The sequence below is a fragment of the Pseudopodoces humilis genome, chromosome 1 (assembly GCF_049639895.1).
Source record: "Pseudopodoces humilis isolate 2021_Gansu_Grassland_sample_001 chromosome 1, ASM4963989v1, whole genome shotgun sequence".
Classification (NCBI taxonomy): Eukaryota; Metazoa; Chordata; class Aves; order Passeriformes; family Paridae; genus Pseudopodoces; species Pseudopodoces humilis.
Genome location: NC_142200.1, coordinates 78257885 through 78279822, shown reverse-complemented (window position 1 = coordinate 78279822; position 21938 = coordinate 78257885).

Here is a 21938-nt window from a genome sequence, read left to right as displayed (position 1 = left end):
ATTCTCGTATGTACAAAATGCTTACGTTATTTCTCTGCTTGTCATGTTATGCACCTCCTATTACCACTCTACAGATTTACAAAGGATCAAATCTCTTTTTAGGCTGTGCTCCTAGTTTACTGGACTGCGGAGTATGATGAAATGTTTTTTTCCTTGAGTAGTATGAAGGTGTAGTGGGTTGACACTGATTGTCTGCTAGACCCTCAGCCAGCTACTCTCTCAATTCTTCTTCTCAACAGAACATATGGGGAAATAAGCTGGAAATTCTCAAAGACTGAGATAAGGACAGGGAGATCTCTGACAGTAATTACACTGACAAAACTGATCCAATTTATGGAAAATTAGTTTCATTTCTTGCCAGTTAAAAAGAGGTGGATTGTGAGAAATAAAAAAAACCAACAAACCAAAACAAACCAAAAAACAAACAGTAAGCCATCTTCCCTCCATTCCCCCTTTTTGCCAGGCTCACCGTCAGTCTTCATTCCTAACAATCTTATCCTTCACTGATGGGCACACAGGAATGCGAATGGGAGTCCGGTGAGCCCATTGCAGCTCCTTTTTGCCGATCCTTTCTCCACACGCTTCCCGCTCCAGCCTGGAACATTCCCAGGAGCCGCAGGGAAAGCCCGGCCCGGCCGGGGTCTCTCCCTGGCCGCAGGCCCATCCCTGCCGGCTCTCTGCCGGCCCCGGCCCCGCTCCCGCTGTCCCCCCGGGGCTCGCAGGGCTGTTTGTGGCTCGGTTCCCCTGGCTCAGCCCTGGCTGCCGGGCAGCGTTTTGCCCTCCCTTGGCCAGGCTTTCCCCGGGGCTCTCGCCCGCCCGCCCGTGGCTGAGGGGCTCAGCCGGGCCCAGCCCTGAGGCCGGGCAGGGCAGGGCCGGTGCTGCCGCCAGCGCTTGGCCAGGGAAAACTCAGTTGGGAGGCATGAAATCAAGAAGATTCCACCAGCTATTGCTTCCTTCCCCAGATCTCTGCTGTGTTACTACCCCACTGTACGACACAGAGGTAGAAATTGGAAAGCAAAATGAGGTGTATTTTTGAGATTTTTTTTTTTGTCTGAAGGCAAGGATTTGTAGGTGCATTTGAGAATTTGCTCTGGATGAGCCTAATTCAAAGTAGAATAAAAATAAACTTAATATACAGTGAGTTGTGTTGTTAACTGTTGATGTTTATACACTAGTGATTGTTTTTTGTCAAGGTGTCTCTATCTTACCTTGATTATACACTTTTAATCTGCTGGGTCTGCATGTTAAGGATTTGACAACTAAGGATATAGAATCCTACAGCTTGTTGTTGTTGTTGTTGTTGTTGTTTATACCGATAAAATACTCAAATTGCCTGAAGAAAAAATTTAAAAAAGGAACCTTAGGCAGGAAGCAAATACAGAATATCAGGTCATGGTAGTCTTGAATCTGAATTTGCTGCGCAGAGACTCAAGGTATTGCTCCCAGAAGGTGTAATCAGACAGCTACCTACTGCCAAAGCTCCTGAGAGTCAGAGTGCTGGTAAATCCAAGGTTAAATTATCCTTGATGCTTTGGCTAATTAATTTTCCAAACAAAATTTTGTAAAGTATGAAAATTAAGGGGTGGAAATTTTGCACTGTAAAAGCACATACTTAGAGGAAGCTCTTATAACAAGACTGAAGATTGAATGAGGATTAAGGGTATATGATTTTGTGATGCATGCTTTTTGGATAGGTGTATGTGTCACTTAAATAAGAAATGCCATACAGATCTATATGCATAAATGTCTGAGATAATTCTGCAGTCCTGTAAAAAAGAAACCATCCTGGAACACACTTTTGGCACAGCTAAGACTGATCAAGTTAATTAGATCCACAGTCTTATTTCTGCATAACATACTTTTGCAAGTATGTGATGCTACTTGCTAAAAAGCTGTTAAAGTGGCTTGTCATTTGTGGCTGAAACTCCATAGCTTGTCCTAGAAATGTCTCCATTTATTTTTAATAAGTACACTTACTGCTTTTTGTAAATTTTGTTGTTTTGGAGGTTAGGTAATTTTTTAATTAAGGCAAACCTATGAAGCCATTGGCTTTGTCTAGAGAGGACAGGTGTGCTGCATTTTGCAGCACAATATGAACATGCAGTACATGAATTAAAAACTTAAATTTTATAGATGAATTTTCTCACTGGGCTATTTCACCCATATAGTAAATCTCTTCAGAAGAATTCTCAGAAAACAGAATATATGGAAAACCATTCTACTTTAGGCAAAATTGTATATTATTGTGGATGGTTAATTTAGGAAGGCTACTGCATAGAATGCTCACATTTACAGCATATAGGATTTCCATATTCTTATTGCCATTGTTAATGTTGCCTTGCATATTGACTGTCATAGATGTATACATATGTACTATTCTTGGGTGATGTGTAGTGAGAAGTGTTGCCAGATTTTGTGAATGAATCCTTAATAGAATAAAAAAGTGATCTTAAGACATTAGATTAAAAAGGTGAAAGAGTAAAGAGAGAAAAGTTGCATATTTCTCTATCATTTCTTTGAATATAATATTTCCTTAACTCCCATCACTCACTCATCCCTGATTCACTGACATTACTCCACTTTTTGTAGTAAACCAAAACATTTTAAAGATACTGTGTTTCAGTTCAAGACATGAAAAAAAATTATTCTTTCATATTTCACTTCTAAGTGGAAAAATATGAGGTTAACCATATACACCAGTTTACAGCGCCAGTCTGCCTATACCCTGATTAACAAAACGGACAAGTAATTGGTCCCTGATTCTAGAGCTGAGTAGCCCAGTCTGAATCATATCCATGCTGCCTGGGGCTTACTGTCCCTAGATTGGCCATATCTACATTGCCCAACACAAGAGTGTCAGGAAAGAGATTCTTCTGTGGTCCTGAAACTGGTATTTTGATACATATGTGTGACTGAATTGTGTCTGAATAAATGTGAGACTTGTGTTATTGCCCACCGCATTGCTCTCTGCAAAACACAATGATGGTGTGCTGTAAACCTCAGATGTGGCATGAAGACATGCAGGTTTGAAGGCATAAAAGGGGCAGAGCTGGAGGAATGTACAGGTTGAAAAGAGTAAAAACTTACGTAGTCTCATTAATTCTGCTTATTGAATTGTGCCTTTTATGTACAATCTCTGTTGGTGAGATTCAGAACAGAGCTAGGGAGCAAGCTGTTAATTAAGAACAGTCAGGAGCCTTGGATTCATTCTTTGGTCTTCTAGAAGTGTGCATATGTACAAGCAATCTCTAAACTGACTTCCTTTACCTTGTGACTCTCTGAAAACTTTTTTGGATTAAGTTCAATATTGTTTTGCATGTTTTTTTTTCATTGATCATCTCAGCCTTTTTGAGTTTCTGTAAGTTAAAGTCTGAGTCTACTTTTTCTATTTCTTTTCCTATAGAGTAAGTGGAAGGCGAAGTCTTGCTCCTTAATTATCACTTGTGAAATGAATTTTGCAAGAAGTATCTATCATGGCTGCCTATTTCCTGTTAATCTCTATGGAGATTATAATCCATATGATTATGTGTTACTGTATTATGGTTATAAATGCTTTTTATATTTTGTTTGTTGTAGGGTTTTTCGGAGGTTTTGTTTGTATTTGTTTGGAAGGTTGAATAATATTTTTTATAGGGGTGACTTTAACTAGCCCTTTTTTAAATCATGTGGTTATTTAGTCAAATACAGGATTGACAGCAATGTGTTTAAAATCATAAATTTTGCAAAACATTTGAGCCTCTTACAAACGGATTTTAAACCATTGTCTCTCAGCACTGCAGCTCCTATGCGCCAGCAGTGCTGTTTTCGGATAGTAGCTATAACTATTAGGAATTAATATTTTCCAATAACTATTTGATCCAAGAATCTGAAACTGTGACTACCACTGCAGGCTGTTTATATCAGAAATTTCTCATCTTACCTTCCCTGATCTCTCTTCTATAAACTATCAGCTACAGTGAATAGAATGTAGTTCTTGGTATAATGAGTTCTGTAATGCATCTGCTCCAACAACCCTTGATTTAAAGTTTTAGAAAGGGTTAGTGAACCCACCTTGACTAAAGTGGTATGTATGTGAAAGAGTTTTCTTCCATAATTTTTTAGTGCATCAGGAGCTCTATGAGTAATTCCACTTCTGACATTAAAAGGGATGTTGATCAGTCCCATAGTTTCTTCCCTTCTTCTTTTTTTATCCTTTTTAATCAATCAAATTTGTCATTAAAATTTTTATTGCCAGCATTTTTTCAATGCCTCTGTGACAGTACAATTGAATTCTGTCAACTGAATTTTATATTGTTGTCAGCTTCCTTGTGCTGGAAAAGACATCCTGGAATCAATCTTTAGCATTTCTCTGCCTTTCTACATGAATTGTCCCAGAATTCGATTTAGTATTTGACATGTTTTTGATGCACTGTAACCAGTCCATCCCCTGCAAAAGCTATGTATGTCAGTATTTTAGGTTTTAGCTTCACCTTTGCATGCCTCACATACCCTGCAGTACAAAGGGTACCCACCAGGTGAGCCAAAACTTTCCTCTGTATTTTGGGGAAAATACTACTGTGGAACCTCAGCTATTATACTGACTTGTGGTGAATGGTTTACAATTATACAGAGCTCAGTTCTGTTGAATATATTAAGAATGTTCCTCTCTCTTGAAGATTTCTCTGAATGTATTTCTACTCCATACCCACAATTGCACACTATTTGGAGTCTGTATGAAAAGTTTAATTTTTAAGTCTTTCAGTGCTTTTCCATGTGCTATTACTGAAGTGTTTTAACCTTTGCAAACCATGGCCCTATTTTCATTGCAAAATACTGCTCAAGTCTGCTAAATTACATATTAAAAGTATTTTTGTCCCTGAAAACATGGCTTGTCTATATTATGAAGACTCTATGTATTAATGAAATTTTTTTGCCTCTCTGATACTATGATACTCTGATACTATCTACCTTTGTTATTTCCCTCAGATTCCAACTGATTTTTTTTTGTCTTCCTACCAAACTTAAAATATGGCACAACACTACTCTGCAGATTGTAAAATTTTAATTTCTTTATATAAAATCTTCTGGCAGTTGTTTTCTGAGTTTGATGATCACAGCTAGGACCTGAATATAAATTAGGATTTCAGAAGCCATCTATATACATCTGTGATTAGTTGATCCAAATGCTGATATAAATAACTGTGAAGTTTTCCCCCATTTCATAATTACATTCAAAATAGTATATATCAAATTCATTTTATTCTTTACATCTCCATAGGACAGAAAATTTAGTCAAAAATTTTAACTTGACTTTCACTACTTTATTCAGTAAGAGGGAGGAGACAATAAGGTACTGTTTTTCTGAACAAGGCAGACTGACAGAGTTTTCTTAGAAAATCTGGAAAAAAGAAAGTTCAAAAAGTTGAAATTGAAAAAAAAAGGAAAGAAAGTGTGTTTTGCTTGAGACATTTAATTCTAGACTGTTGAATTTATTCCAGAAAATCAACTTTTTCCCTGGTGATGGTTTCTTGCTCTGTTTGCTTTTTAGGGGATCCAGATATCTACATGAACAGATTTCATACTAGTTTAAATAATTTCTTGTTGTCTGTTGGATTCCTTGAGAGCTCCAGTTGTAACTGACTGTTCCTCTTTGATTTTATTACCTATATTTTTCACCTTTTAGCTTAATGAAGCACTGTTCTTTTCCCACAGGAGCTTCTGGTGTCTTTCAGGTACAAGTACATTCCTAGATGTATGTACATTTTTATTAGGGACTATATTTTCAATAGGGAGTTAATATTTGAGCTCATAAGGATGATAAGCCTTCATCCCTCAAACCCAGGAAGCTTTGAAGAAACAGAAACAGGAGCAATAACTATGTATATCTCATAGCTTAATTGCAAAACAACCAATTAAAAGCTTAGTAATCAAAATTTCCATACCAAAAGTTTTCCATTACTTACATTTTACCCTGTTGCATACAGTATACATATAACAGCCTTGGCTGGCTCAAAGGAAGCTGCTATTATGATTCAGTGTAGACAGAATGAAGTTTAAGAACATACAGTTGCAGCCTTTTGATGTGGGTGTTTCAGTGAAAGGTTTTCATATTAAGCTCTTGCTGAGAGCTAACATGGTCCCACAAAAAAACAGTAACTGCAAGAAGTGTTCTCATGAATCAGCCATTTTGTTAAAAGAATGTTTTGGCAGAGTGGTATTGACAAGATCCATTTCAACTGAGTGAGATTACCAGGTTGCTTTTACTGGTTGATCAACGACCTATCATGATACTATAAATCAGTGAGCAACAAGATGGCAATGACTGACCCTCCAGTATGTATGTGAAAATACATAACTTATAGTCTACATTGTTAGTAGCATATGGCACAACACCAGGTGGGTCAGGAATCCTTTCTTAGCATTTATCTGGAAATATAGCTGGATGGAACATCTTGTGATAGGAGAGAGCAGGGAAAAATGATGTATGAATTTCACAAACAGGATCATAAGCTGTCAGGCAATGATAGCAGTGTGCAATATTAATATATGCATCTCACATGGGGAAGTGATAAATGAGACAGCCCTGTGACAAATTGCATAGGCATGTAATAAATAAGTTTACTACATAACTCTGCAATTTATCAGATGCCTTTTGCTATTACCTGCCCAATAATCCATCTCTCAGGCATTTATTTTCACACTCCAGATTTCCTCAGCATCTCGAAACACCCTACTTCTTTTAAAGTTCAACCTATCAAAAAAAACCCCCAAACTTTTCTCCTGTTCTCCCTACAATGGGCTAGCCTGGGCTATTGAACATTATCAACTTTGATATACATGACGGTATCCTCACAATTCTAACATACATTAATTCTGAAAAAGCATAGTTTCCTGCACTTCACAGTGGGCCATGTAACCCTTTTTTCTCTTAAAATCTGTTGTATGTATTCTTTGAAACTGTTTTGCCTTTCTATGTGTTTTTGATTCCTATTGCAGTTAGCCCTGTACTGCTCCAGCTGTATTTTTGTGGATTTAAAATAAATGCAATATTCCACTTCTTAAGGAACTTGGCCAAATAGCTTTGCCTGCTAAATTAATCTCCCCGAATTTATTAACACCCCTTCATATCCCAATTAATCTGAATCACCAACTGTTTCTAATAATAAATATCCTTCCATCTTTCGCCCTTGCTTTCTTTTCACTGAGGAATTGCTTCTAGAAAAGCTCAAAGCCACAAGCCTGTGTGGATTACTGACTTAAAATGTGTTGCCTCATAATTATTACAAGTGAATATCATTTAACAGGTAAGGACATACTTGAACAGGAGATGATTTAAAATGCTTAGGCAAATTATAATTCTCTTTTCATTATAAGTGATGTGATTTTGTGGGCATGGTTCCTTTGTAAAAGTGTAGGTCTTTTTCAAAATGGCATTTTTGGGGGGGTGGTTATAAGCATTTATGAAATTTCTCTAAGTATGGCTTGTTTGGTTTTTTTCAATTTTGAATTTCTCCATTTTATACCCTTTCTTTGAAGATTCCTAGGAAGTCTGTCATAGTGCCCTTAGTGGATGCACAACAGTTCTCTACTGTTCGTTTGTTGTTTGTTTGGATTTTTTCATAAATAATATTGTGAAAATTGACTTAATTTTAGAATTTTCTGATAAATGTTTCAGTGTCATACTTTAAGAACTAATAGCTCCAATTTATTGTCTGATCAGCTCCTCTGGCTCTAACAAAATTTATTTTCATCAGATTTGATGCTGTGAAAATATTTTAAATCTTACATGGTTATCCTCACTTGGGATGAAATGAAAACTGATAGAAGCTCTTGTGTCTATGAAAGAGATGAAAATGAAATTTTCATTATTAACTTATTTCCCCAAAAATGGTTAAGAAACACCATGGTACTTCAAGGTTCCTATGGTTTTTGACATTATTGTCTTAATTTTGAAAGACAGATATACTGATAAATTTGTTAGGATCCACTTGCGAGTGTTTTTGTCTGCTTTTCTACCTTGTATGGTTGGATAAGTGGAATTCTACTATTTTGATCTTACGCAAAAAAATTCTTAAAGGATAAATTGAATAAAAGCACATGAACAAAAATAAGTTTGGATAAGACTCCCTATATTAGTTTCTCTCATTCTTTCAGACTTTTGAAATCTATCCATATTCATACTGATTTTCTCTACCTATATATTAAAGAATTAGTTTTTAGATTTTGTCACATTTTCTTCTATCCATACCAATGTAGTAATGGTAAGATCTCTTTTAGGGGAACTTGCCATCTCCTGACAACATAGCTGACAAATTGTAGTACTTTTTAATTTACTAGGTTTGCTGTCTTAGTAACCATTTCTATTTGACTTTATGGGCAGCCATGGATCGTCCTGCAGGATAACTAATAGTAACTACCCAGAAATTGTGTGTGCCCATGTGTTTTATGTTCATAAAGATCAGGAACTGAAAAAATGAGCATAAGGTAAGTACTTCTAAGTTACTTATCCTGAAACATTTCACTCAAGCAGTCTTTAAATCTTGGAGCTCAGCATGTGTTTGGTAATTGTTATAAGTACTATGTGTTACTTCTTGATGAAAGATGTGCTGTGTCCAAATGATGGCCCATCACTGCGATATGGAGGTCACTCTAACTCCTCTTTGGCAGAGTTTGCAATATATAGGCATTCAGCCAGCAAAATGTTAAAAGGTCATAAAGGGGGAATTAGTTAGGTTTATCCAAGAGTGGGCTATTCCAAATGTCAAGCTAAAGCTTGGCAAGATTCTTGACATACTATTCCTCTTGTCTCCCATTTGGCTAGGCCACTGTACTGTAGGCATATTTTACTCATAGCAGTACCAAAATACCTCCTCCATGCCAGATATGAACTAAACAAAAGAGGGTGTTTGAGCTAACTCATTCAAAGGTTTTTTTTTTTTTTGGTTGCTTACATGGTTCTGGCACTTTTAATATGTAATGTCTAGGATCAATATTCCAGACACAGCTACCTTCAGTGAGAGGTGGGCTCCACCAAGCTTTTCAAATTCTCTTTGTAGGGCTTCAAAGTCTGCAGTGTTCATAATTCATGAGATGTAGCTGTTGCAATAATATTCCATTTTTAAAGGCTAGTGAACATTCCTAGAAGGGTGTGCTGCATATGGGCTGCAGACCTGGCCCCTTTGTGAACTCTGGGACTACTGTCTCGTCTTCTACCTCATACATTAATTTTCTACTTTGAAATCTCAAGAGGAAGAATGGATTTCATTGAAATATACTGCAGAAACCATCTGAGTTCTCTACTCAGAAAGGGAACAGAGTTACTACCTCTGGTTTAGCTTAGCCAAACACCACGTGAGCTGACTGCCTTTTAGAGGGAGTTTTAGTGTGGAAAGGGTCAGAAAACCAAACCTAATTCTCTTGTGTCCTAGGCTGTAGTAACTGTTATATCATCCTCATCCTTTGTCTTGTCAGTTGTCGGTAATGAAAGTTTTCCATGTCTCAGAGTGCAGCTTGGGTTTCTGTCTGCTTCATAAGATTTTGGTTTATATGTTGGGGGAGAATTTAAATAATATGAAGCATGATCTTGAAAATAACTTATTATAGATTTCCATTAGTGCTACCAGTGTGAGGACAGAATGTAATGTCTTTTTCTTAGTGTGCCATTTATCAGTGAGCGCAGTGGCTCAAAGCAATTTTGTGCTCTTCTCATGTCCCAGGCGTCCTCATATGGATTTTTGCTTCTGCTAGCAAGATGGAACCCCTAAACATAACCTTGATGCTTTGTCTTGGTGAGTGCTGTTTATTGACTGCATAGGTATTTATTCTTAGAGCAAAGGGGTAAAGACAAAATTATGTCCTACAAAGCAATTCTTATGCTTGTTAGCTTCTTTCAGTATCCCATGAGCAGAAGTTTCAACTTTTTGATTAAGAACATTTTATTACTGACCAGGAACCTATCCAAACAGGCTGAGCCTTCACCATAGAGTTTGCCAAGAACTTGGGATTTCTAAGGACACTGAACATTAGTAAACAGAATTTTCTTGCACACCTGGAGATCATTAGCAAAGTTAGAGAAAGAGATTCACAGCTGATTCTGTAATAAATATATTCATTTATGTAGAGAAGAAAACATGAAGGGTATTTTTATTCAGACCAATCAAATTCTAGTATCTGTATCAATCAGTAAAACATTATTTTCAAAATAATATTTTGAAAGCATTTCAAATTATGTCAGCGGTATCAGAACCTGTTGCTTTGTGTTTATGTCATGAAAGATGGCACCAGATTCTTATGGGATTATCATGAGATTTCAGAAATCAATATTTTTTCATGTGCTTTTATTAGTTTTTGTGTTATCTGCAGATACGGGAAGCGGCATGACTTTGGGAATGAAATATGTGTACATTGTTTAGCTGCTGTAAACATGAACTAAATTGAGAGAAAAACAAAGCAATTCCTTCTTGGTTTATACTTTTCTCTTAAAACTACCATTGTTTAAAGTGGCACACAGAGGCTACCCTTCTTATTTTCTTATTATTTCTATTGAGTTGGCCAAGTTTCACCAATTACAACAGACTATTGACGTGGGGAAAAAGAAGCAAAATTACTTTAACTAAGGTAATTTCCATTTCTATATTTCACAGCCATGAAAACCCAAACAGAAGATCTCTGAGCACTTTGATTCACATAGGTTGTGTATCTATGTTTATAACAAATTTTATTCTTGCATTTTCATCTAAAAATGTAATGCACCGGATTCACTTAATCTGTGAATATCTGTACTCTATAACTTACTTATTTTTTTCTGATTTGGACTTTGGAGCATTTGCATATTTAAATTTGCATATCTTATTTATTTCTAAGCTTTGAACTAATTTATATCCCTTGAAGATCTGGATTTTTATGCAGATATATTTGAACAATTATTTTTTCTTTGTTGCCATCTTTTGCATTTGTTCTATTATATGCCTTTAATTAAAAAGTGATCAATGCCATTTACTTGAAAGGAAAATAAAATATGTGTTCATATTGCAAAATGTGAATGCATTTGAAGGGATATTTTCTGATGTCTATCCACTGAGTTTTTATATCCTCTTGGCTTTATTTTTCTTTTGGTCTGTATATTTTCAGTCAAATAGAAGATGTTAATATCATATTTTATGTGTTCTTACTTGTTTTGTTAGTAGTGCTGTAAGAGATAGAAAGGGAATAATTCTGATACATTCTGAAAGTAGCTAATAGTAATGAGGAGTTCTGGAAAATACAAATCAGTGTCTGAGTGCTTACCCTTTTAAATGCTATTTGTATGCAGTACACATTGTTAAAATTATGTTTATAATAATTTAAAGAAATCTTATTTTGCTGCCAAGAAGCAGGGAATCAGATTTAACATCAATTTAAGCTACATTTCACTTTTATGAGGAGGAAAATAATGCATATGTAAGTTAATACGTATGTTTTTTGGGAGCAGAGGGAGTAGAGGAGTAGTTTGTTCAGTTTAGTTCCAAAGATGAATCATCGATTCAGCTTGATAAACCAATAATTTTTCCTATCCAGTCACATGCATAGAAGTATCATTTGTAGTGGAAAATGGAAAAATATGATAGCGTGTGAAGGACCATACTGACATCTTTCTTTGTTAGTAAAGTGGCCCTTCATAGGGTATGGGTGTGGTATGAGGGATATCTTGGGGTGATATAAGGAAATATATCCCCTGTAACACCCTTTTTTATCTATTTATAGGGTAAAGTAGTAGTGGCTCAGTCACTGTCACTCCAAATAAAACACTAGAAAGAATTATTTTCACGAAAGAAAAGATTGGTGTCATCATGTGCTGCTGGAAGGTGTCAAGATGACATTAACTGTTGCTGTGAGATAAAATGATCATGAGACTTTGAAAGTGAAACTCATCTTTGCTGGGTATTGGCATACCCATTTGAATCTCTCAAACAGGAACAAGGAGTAGTCATAAGGTTCCCTGTGAAAGAGCTGATTATTTACCTCATTCTCCCATAACAAAGAAATAAAATAACCAAAAAAGCACTATGGTAGTTCTGTACAAAGAAATGGCATGAAAAATAGTTTAGGTGAGGAGGTAAATGAATTTAAGTAGAATATTTGTATTGTGAAAATATAAGTTAATTGGAAGAAAAAAGTGCATGACAAGTTTTGATGAATTTTTTCCCTCACTGGCTGGTGATAGAGAAAATATCTCCTTGAGAACTGTAGCAATCCTTTCATATGTTTCTCTAGACAAAAAAATATCATCTCTCATAAGAGAGAAGTACATTCATTACTTTTGACTTAAAAATGTAATTTAAAGATTACAGTTGTAGTTAACATGGAAATGTGACATGCAATCTTTTAAGCAAGGGATATACCAGTTCTGAACAAAATTAATTTGGAAATGCCCTCTGTGTGTCAGTGGATCAACAGAAGTACAGAGTCACTGTTACTTCCATACCCACCCAAATTCTTTATAGATGATCTGATCTCTCAGGGTCATCTTGCATTAAGCTCTACTCAAAGTGAAATCTTAGTGTGTTGCCATCAAAGTTTAGTGTTCAAGGGTGGAGACACCATCACACTGAACAAACTTTCTGAAACAGTCATAAGATACTCCCTTATTCTTGTCTTGACTGAAGAAAGCCAGCTCTCACCACCTTGCCTCATGTCCTCGAGTCCCCCTCTACCACACTGCTAACTCACAGTCACTCCATTTTTCCAATTTTTTTTTTAATACTTTGGCACCCCAAATGACCTAATATTCCAGATGTCGTCCAGTGGTGCCAAAAAAAGGGGAAGTGGTGGCAACGCTTGTGCTGATACAGCCCAGTATGCTGTTATTTAATCATTGCAAGTTACTATTTGATGCCTGCAAATTTCCAAAAGTATAGCTCTCAACTCCAAATTTCTTATACCAAAGTAGTACAAGAAGTGCTCGTCTTTCTGTAGGTAAATGAGCCATACTTAAGCATAGAGCATCTCTTCTTGCTTCATTGTTATCTGGCCCATAAAGGTGATGCCTTGTGACCAATTGCTGTCAAATTGTAGTACCAGAGTATGAGACACAGCAGTGCTTCCTATTGTGGCTGAAAACAGCTATGTATTTAAGACTGGAAGATTTCACATGTGCATGAAAAGAAGCAATGAAATGACACCCGCTCTGTCTGAGGATGGCATGACACAAAGAAGCAGTGGGTTTTATGTTTGTATGGGCTGGTAAGAGAGAAGGAGAAAATAACATTCACTAAGAAATTGCTGAAATCCCTTGCATGAATGTAAACACATATTAAAGTAGGACCTACTTAGGGACAGCTGCTGTCATTTCTAAAGAAAAGCAAATGCATTTTTTCTGTGAGAATGTTTCAGGAGGTAGCTGATAATACCCTTAAAATTCTAATGTGAACTATGTGAACTAATGAGTTCACATATTATTTTCTTTTGGCAACGCTTTCATAGCGCCAAAATATTTTTTTTACAAATTATGTAACATCTCAGATTATAACAGTTAATTTTTGACGTTTTGACAAGCTAAACACATTAGTCCTTGACTGTAGAGGAGATCATAATGTGAAAAAAAAAAAAAAAAGTGTGATACTTCTAATAGTGGGTGGATTATAGTGTTAATTCTGAGACCAAGTTTTAGTACATACTGTAAGAGAACACACAAGGATCCTCCTAATTAGTACAGGGAGAGATCGTTCCAAATCTGTCAGAAAAAGCTGGTACATAGTCCTTTTGGTTAGTCTGTTTTTTAAGGATGCTTTGCTGACGGGGAGGAGGGAGAAGAAATCATAGAAATAATATTAAAAAATCCCTACATGAGGAATAAATAATACAGAATATTAATGCATTGATTTCAGTGAAAAGTGTTTCTTTTCTTCTTTTCCTCTCAAAATATGCAAAAGAAATTACTAGTTTTCTTTCAAGTTTAGAATAATCTTCCACTTGCAAAGAGATACAGTTGTATACTCCCTCAGACCTATTCAGGAAATACACTGATGTCAGACAAGTATTCACTCATTGTTTGCATTATTTATGTAAGACATGCAAATATTTTGCAGTAATATAGCTGTAGAATTAAGTGTGATGGTCTTAAATACAACTAGTTCCTTTAAGCAGTATTATAATAGTAATTTTCTGTAGCAGGAGAGATACTGATTAATATATTTCTTGATCTTGTATATTGAACCATCATTCTAGCTACACAATATGAAATTCACGGTATAATTAGTGACTTAGTAAACAATCAGTGAATTTATTTCACTAAATTTAATTTAGTAAATAATTAGTGAATTTAAAAAAATCCTGATAATCTGACAATTAGCAGACACAACAAACAGCTGAACTTGTGAGACCTTTGCTTAGTATTTTTATGGTTGTCAGTACGTACAAAAAATTAAATGTTGCATCTGCTCTGTTTTGCAGTTCTGATGGGTTTTGTAAACACTATTGACAGAAACCTACTGGGTTTTATGATTACTGAGAAGTAGAACAAGAGAAAAGCAGCTATTCCTTGAAAACAAGAGAGGTGAAAAGGTGGCATATAAATTGATTTTTTTGTGTTTTTTGTGTGGGCTGTGTTTAATATGCTGGCTCCTGAAGTTGTGAAGAAACAACAGCATGGTAGTCCTGGGTAATTAGTAAGAGGCTGTAATAGTGCATCTTGCTTTGGAAGGCAGAGAGTGTATTTTATTAGGCAATAACAGAAGATCATTGAAGTTTTATGATTAAATTTATACTTGCTTAGACAATACTTGGTTAAAACAAAATAATTTGGAATGACTGTTGGTTTGGGGTAGTACTAGCTAGCTTCTGGGGTAGTACTAGCTAATACTGTTAGCTTCTCTCAGCTATTGAAGAAAGATGAGTTTATATTCCCTAACAGTATTGTGGCATTTTGCCCTGCTTTTTTATTGTCATTAATGTTATTTATTTTTCTGTTTGTGTCATTTGCTTAGTAAATTCTTGTCATCAAGTTATTTTGATTTTGTTGGTTTTTTTTAAAAGAAGAACTTGCTTTGTGAAGATGCCAGCAGACAATTGGGTTTTCTATGATGCTGACAAGCTCTAAAAGATAGTGTGCTTTTAAAAGCATAATAACAGAAAATATGTTTTTTACTTTGGGTACAGATATTTGGATGATACTTTGACCTGAGGGCTTTGGATTATTATGAGCTCTAGCCAGTCTTAAGATCAGTGCTTTGAGGACACAGCTTCTTGTATCGTTAATGTGAGTGATGTTTTATTGCAGTACTATTAGGCAAGTTGTAATAGAGCTGCACACCTAGTAAGGCATGGAAAGGAACCCTGTAATTTTGTCACATTCCAGCTCTGCTTTGGGTAGAATGGCCCTTTATTTGACTATCATTTTCTGTTGCTTCAGAATAGTGTCCTGTTCCAGAGAGGCTGTAAATATGGCACTGAATGACCACCTCTTAGGATGAGATTTTTGCCTCCCTTCCCTGAGGTCCATGATTGCATCCTTATTGTCTCCTGACTTAATGAATAAATTTATTCCTCCCTAGATTGTGTGATATGCAAGTAAGCCCTCCAGCTTCCCACAAAATTGGGCTATTACGATTGTTCTGTGTACAGATTATTTTGTCTGTTTTCTCTTAGCTTTTTATTGGCCCTCAATAGAAAAAAAATCCATGCCTTAGAAGTTTGAAACACAGATTATATTACTGCAGTTATTCTTAATGCATGTATTCTTTTGGCATTGAAAACAATCTAACCTAAGTATACATGCAAAATCTGTTCCCAAAAGACCTGCTAGATAAGTAGTCAAGTACATTTCTGCACAAAAGTTTGAACAGCTGTACATAAACATTTGGCAAGTGTTTGTTTTACCTATTTAAAAAATTCCTTATAGTTTATTTACATTATGTGTGGGTCTCTTTGGAATTGTTTTCATTTCTGACAGTACGTCTGGAAGGGCTTTCTTCCTTTTTCACTTAGTTGCCTCTTTTTCTATCATTAAGGTAAATTTGAATGTCCTTTAATGAAGAACAGGCTAATGGAGGAAGTGTTTGATTTCTTTAGAAGAGATCCACTGAGAAAAATTGCAGTTAAAATTTCATGAAAAATAATAAACTGTATATAAATATGAGGAAATCTCTCTTCAAAAAAAACCAGAAATTTATTTCAAAATGATTTATACAATTCTTACCTTTTAACTTGGATCATTCAGTCAGCTGTACTTTTCTTTCAAAAGTCTTTTCAGACATGTTCTACCTCTTTTTTGTGTGTTTAAACCAAGGAAACTCCTGTCTTTTATTCTTTTTATGTTTTACCCAATTAGCAAAACCAGTTTTAATCTTTTCTCTATTTAATGCATCCTCCTGCTTTAGTCTTTTTATTTCCAATGTAGGGAAAAGTGGGAACAGTCCTTTATGCTGTGCCATCTCAGCTTTGAAGCACTGCCAAACTTCTACTTCAAAGCTGTTTTAAGGCTTCAGCTTTCACAAAACCATCATGTGCAAAGCTTTTACCAACCCACATAACAGTTTAGTTTTTAAAGTGTGTCTTTGTTACTGAAGAAAGGTTAACTCTGGTGATTCCATAAATTATCTCTGCAAGTAATAACTTTTTTCCAGTATACGGGAAATACCTTTACACAATACTGTTGAATGGAAAATTATTCATTACCAAATTAAATTGCAGAAAATTGATGATGTTATATTCTGAGAATTATTTTTATCATGTTATTTTTCATTTGACTAGTATTCTGTTTCTAAATATCTGAAAGTGGTTTTGAAGAGAAGTTCTCAATAGATACCCTTAAAGTTTTGTGATATTGAGCTAAAATACTAAGTAATTTTAGATTTTTAAAGTCATAACAATGCCTTTGTATTTATTTATATGGAGCTCTCGTATATCAGATTTAAAATACTCAAACTGGGTTTTATAAACATATTAATAATAAGGTTAATGAAGAGGAAAAAATATATTCTTTGTGGTGCAGGTGGTACATCTAAGTAGGCAGATGAACTATAATCAGTTCACCCTTGCTGAAGTAGGAATCCTCCATGAAGGAAACTTTTGTGTTCACATAACTAGATTCCACAGAGAGCAATAAACTGAGCAGAGTCTGACTTAGAGGTCTGAATGCCTTACACTGCATACTCAGGTGGCCTAGCCTGTAGCTTGGCTTTGGAAAGTTTTTCCCTAATAAAAAAACACATCTAGGTTTTGACCACAAACATACCCTCAACACTCAAAAAAACACCCTAAGTCAGATAGTCTGTGATCTGACTGAGTCAGAAAAAGAGTGGAAAATTAAGAAAAAATATTATTCTTCATTGGGAATTTTATGATTCTTAAATATGTTGCTTAGTTATCTTTTTGGAAGTTGAATCAATTTTTTAATTTCTATTATTAAGGTGGTCACCTTGTGACTTTTTTAGCAATGTAATTAAAAACAGAAAACAAAGAAATGGTGAAAAGTGCATCTTCTAGCATAATATGGTATTTACTGCAAAAGTCTTTCTCCTCCTATTTATAGTACTTGAAATGAAATCTATTGGTCAGGTCCATAAAGCTCTTTTCTGTACCACTGAGTTAATACATTCTGGGTTACTACAATGGGTCTGCTAACATAAAATGAATGAATGCTACAGAAGATTTACATGAAGTCTAGCACTATCTGTCTAATGCTGAATGACCTTCTGTGGCTGATTAATTAGTCAGATTATTGGGAAAGTAAATGGATAATTTTCACTTTGCAATTGCATTTAGGTGAGTTACACACAGGTTAAATCACACACTTAAGTAGTCATTGTAGTCACCTGCCTTGACCTAGTAAGTGAACCCAAATTTAAGAATCATGTCAAGTCTCTCATAAAATGGAAAAAATGTGCAACCCAAGTGCTGTGTAGTTTCTTATTTATTTTTTTTCCAAGTGCATTAAGGTATTAAATTTTACTGTTTTTATCTTTATAATTTTTTCAAGTACATTACAAACTTTTAACTAATTCTTGAATTTTAATTTGTGAACGTGTGTCAAGGCAATGAATACAGGAACCTTTGTGACCAGATAAGCTTAGTACAAGCTCTGCCAAAGCAACATTAAACAGAATTGCAAATTTAGTGAAGCTAAATAACTGTCTAAATTGGGTGGTAAAGAAAATAATGAGGAATGCTTTCAGATCTATTAGCAGCTAATGGAAAAATCAAAAAACAGCTCCATGTGCCTGATGTGGCAGGAAACAGTAAAACATGCTGACTACTGGATCAGTGCAAAATATAAAGGACTGATTAGAGAAAGCAGTAAAATTGGAGAAGTGTTCCAAATACATCAGTTGCCAGCTGTATCCCTGCAACATGGTTAACTGGACGCTCAGAACAGAGATCAGACAACCCATTTTCTGGAGGAATAGTGCTGTCCACGGATCAGTCAATATTTCCAAAAGTGGAGAGCTTCAACTTGGTTTAGACTCTCAGTAATACTATCTAGGTCTAATGTCCATTTATCCAGATTGTTGTTTAACTAGAAAAACACATATATGCCACTTCTGAATGAAAGATGATTAGTAATTCTGATCCTTTGATGTAGTGGAAATAATGCTCAATGGTCATAGTAAATCATTAAAAGTGGGTAGCAAATAATTACTTCCTTTTTAAATTTTTTAACATTAGATTTCTGCAATTACATTTAATGCAATATTTGTATTTAAAAATTTGCTATGAGCAAAACCCACAAAAGTGCCTCAAATTTATTTCTGCATAAGGTCTTGTGTATGTGAAAAATATTCACTTGAAATGTGTCATGCATTTTAACTAAAAAGGTCAAAAGCAATTTTCGCCATTCAAAGTGTATTCCTAGGAAAGCCTTAATTAAAAGTATAGTTCAGAATGTAAATACAACCGTAGACCTGTGAGGCTACTTTGACTTTTCACCCTTATTAGAGAACAAGGAATTCTGAAATGCAGTAATTTCCTTCAGGATATAAATATTTGTTCAACTGTAATAAAGTTCAGGATAGAATATATGTCTCCCTCACTCATTTGATGGGGAGGCTGTTTGGAAGGGCTGTTCATAATTCAGCACTATGTTTTTTGCATAATGACTTGGAAAGGTCTTTGAATAATTGCATTTGGCTAATGAACAAGACATACATCTATTCACCTCAGCTCTGTCACTTTTGTGGACCCAGATATCTTCGTTTCTCTTCATATTTTGTACTTAATGTGAAACTCTGCATGAAGTATAACACTTCATACAGGATGCATGACAACTTTAAACTTAATGCTGACAATTTAAGTCCTTGTTGCCCAAGAGCTACTAATTTAATTAGAGGCTGCTCTGCTGGAATTATCAGGGAAGTAAAATATCCCTTCAGAGAAATTTCATTGAAAAAGATTAAGAGTACAAGTGGAAAAAAGAAAATGACATACACAAGACTGTTATTTTCCACTGACTACAGAAGGAGTTTAGGATAACTAGGAGAGTTGGACATGCCTTCTTGTAGACATCTGATGTTAACTGAGGTGATCTCCCTTTTGTCATTCACAGATTAATCTTTGTTCTCCCTAGTGGATAGCCATTGATTTTCCATGTAGATGTTTTCAAGTTTTTGTTGGGAGACTGGTTGGTTGTTTTTTTTGTGGGATTTTGTTGTTGTTTGTCCATTTGTTTTGCTGTGGGGATTTAGTATTCTTTTTCTTTTAATAAAAAAATACTTTAAATCATTGGGACATCTAATTTATTTTTTCTCCTACTTTTTTCTATCTGAAGTGAGATCTATTTATGTGATATCTAATTGAAAATAACCCTCAAAATTATATTTGTGGTGGTTAGAATTCTGTCTGGCTTTTTACTTGCATGGCAGAAAACTTGCCCAAGAAACTGTTATGCACTCATTGAATAACAGAACTAAATAACATAGTCTGTAGTTCACCATTATTGGTGAATATTGGTGAATATACTGTGAAAACAATTTGGATTTAAGTTACAGTGTTAAAAATAATATTGTTGACTAATACTTCTTGATTACTGTGAACAAGTATAATTACGATGTTTCTTAATCAGTAAGAAGATTACTAACTGAAAAAAAAAAAATCTCTAGTGTAGCTGATAACTTGATTTTGATCTCATGTTTAATTTATTTAAATTACTGTGAATTTGCATTAACCCCACTGAAACACTGTACTAAGGCAAAAGGATGAGACTCCATGTCCTTGGTTTCATATTCCAGGAGAACTGTTTTGGATGTGGTGGGACTTAGGTAATTTCTCTTGAAAACTGTCTGAACTCTGAAATATTTCTGTATTTGATGTTTATAGAAAAGAAATGAAGCCTTATTTGGTAACCAGATGCTGATTTAGATTAATTTATTTTCTCATAAGAAGTAAATCTATACCATAACTTTGTCAAAGATACAAGCAAAACCAATTTAAGCTCAAACTACTTGAATTAAGAAGCTGAAGCTACTTAAATTCTGCCAATGGTCTCACCAGTTCCTTTATAATTGTCTTGATGAAATCAGGTTATCGTAATTAAACCCATTATATGTATCAAAGAATAATGCTTTTAGTCATGCATATGCTGTAGCTAAGTAAATTGTAATATATTTAACATTTTAATAAGTAGCCTTTTATTTCTCTAAATATGCAAATAAGATAGCTGAACTGTCACAACCTCAATTCTTCAGCTACAGATGGCCTTAGTGTTGTCAGATCAGCAGGTCAGGAACTTCTCCCTCACCCCACCAGTGACCTACAGCTGACCTGCAGTAAATTGCTAAATCAATGTGTATTTTATTGCAGGTTCACTGGAGATCCCTATCCTTAGGCTAAACCTTTACACACCATAAATAGATTCAGAAGACCTCCTTCTTCTTGTCTCTGAACCGACTACAGCTGTAGGAGATAATGTATAGGCTAAAGAGAAGCTGTATTTGAACCCCTCTCCAGCTGCTGACAGCTTGGGCACGGCACAAAGCTCCTGGTGCTGTTGCTGGTGAATTGTTGCAGGCTGTGCTGTTGCTGCAGCTACGCTGACAACAGTGTCGTACCTGGTTTAAATTTAGCTGACACGCAGACCTGAGGTGCATACGTAACATTAACTGCACTATGTGTTGTGTAAGGCAAGACTGACAAACCAATGGCAGCCCACCTGCAGGATAATTTTATATATCCTCTGCCAGTGCTTTAGAAGAGCTGCAGCTGTTGATATTTAATTGACGTTTAGCAGTGAAAGGGTGAGCAGAGTACCACTGTGTCCAGTCAGGGCTCAGTGCCAAAAGGCAGGAGTTAGCCTAGCACAGAGCCTGTGGCCTGTTATTAACAATTATCGTGCTGTGTTTACTGGTTTGCAGGATTCTTATGGCAGTATATCTGAGCTGACCACCCAAGCAAAGGGCAGCTACTTGGCTTCTTCAGTGAAGTTCACTCTCCCTTGGCCAGTCTTGAGTGCTAACAGTGTGAAAGCCTGGTCATGCATACATATGTTTTGCTAGGCATGATCCTGACTTCAGCATTGACTAATAATTATTAGAGTTCATGGAATCATAGAGGGGATGGGGATTGGAAAGCACCTTAAAGATCACCCATTTCCAATCCCCATCCCACAGACAGGGACACCTTCCACTAGACTAGGTTGCTCAGAGCTCCATGTAACCTAGCCTTGAACACTTCCAGGGATGGATGGGGTGTTCATAACTTCCATTGGCACCCTGTTCCAGTGCCCCACCAATCTCACAGTAAAAAAAATTATCCATTTAATCTAAACCTACTGTTTCCACTTGAAGCCATTTCCCCTTGCGCTGTTACTACATGCCCTTGTAAACCGTCTTCTACATCCTGCAGGTTCCCTTCTGGTACTGAAAGGCCAGAAGTAGGTCATCCCTAAGCCTTCTCTGTCCTCTGAACAAACCCAATCCTTTAAGCCTTTTCTCATAGGAGGGATGATCCATCCCTCTAATCAAAAGTCAGCAAAACTTTCATCACTGAAA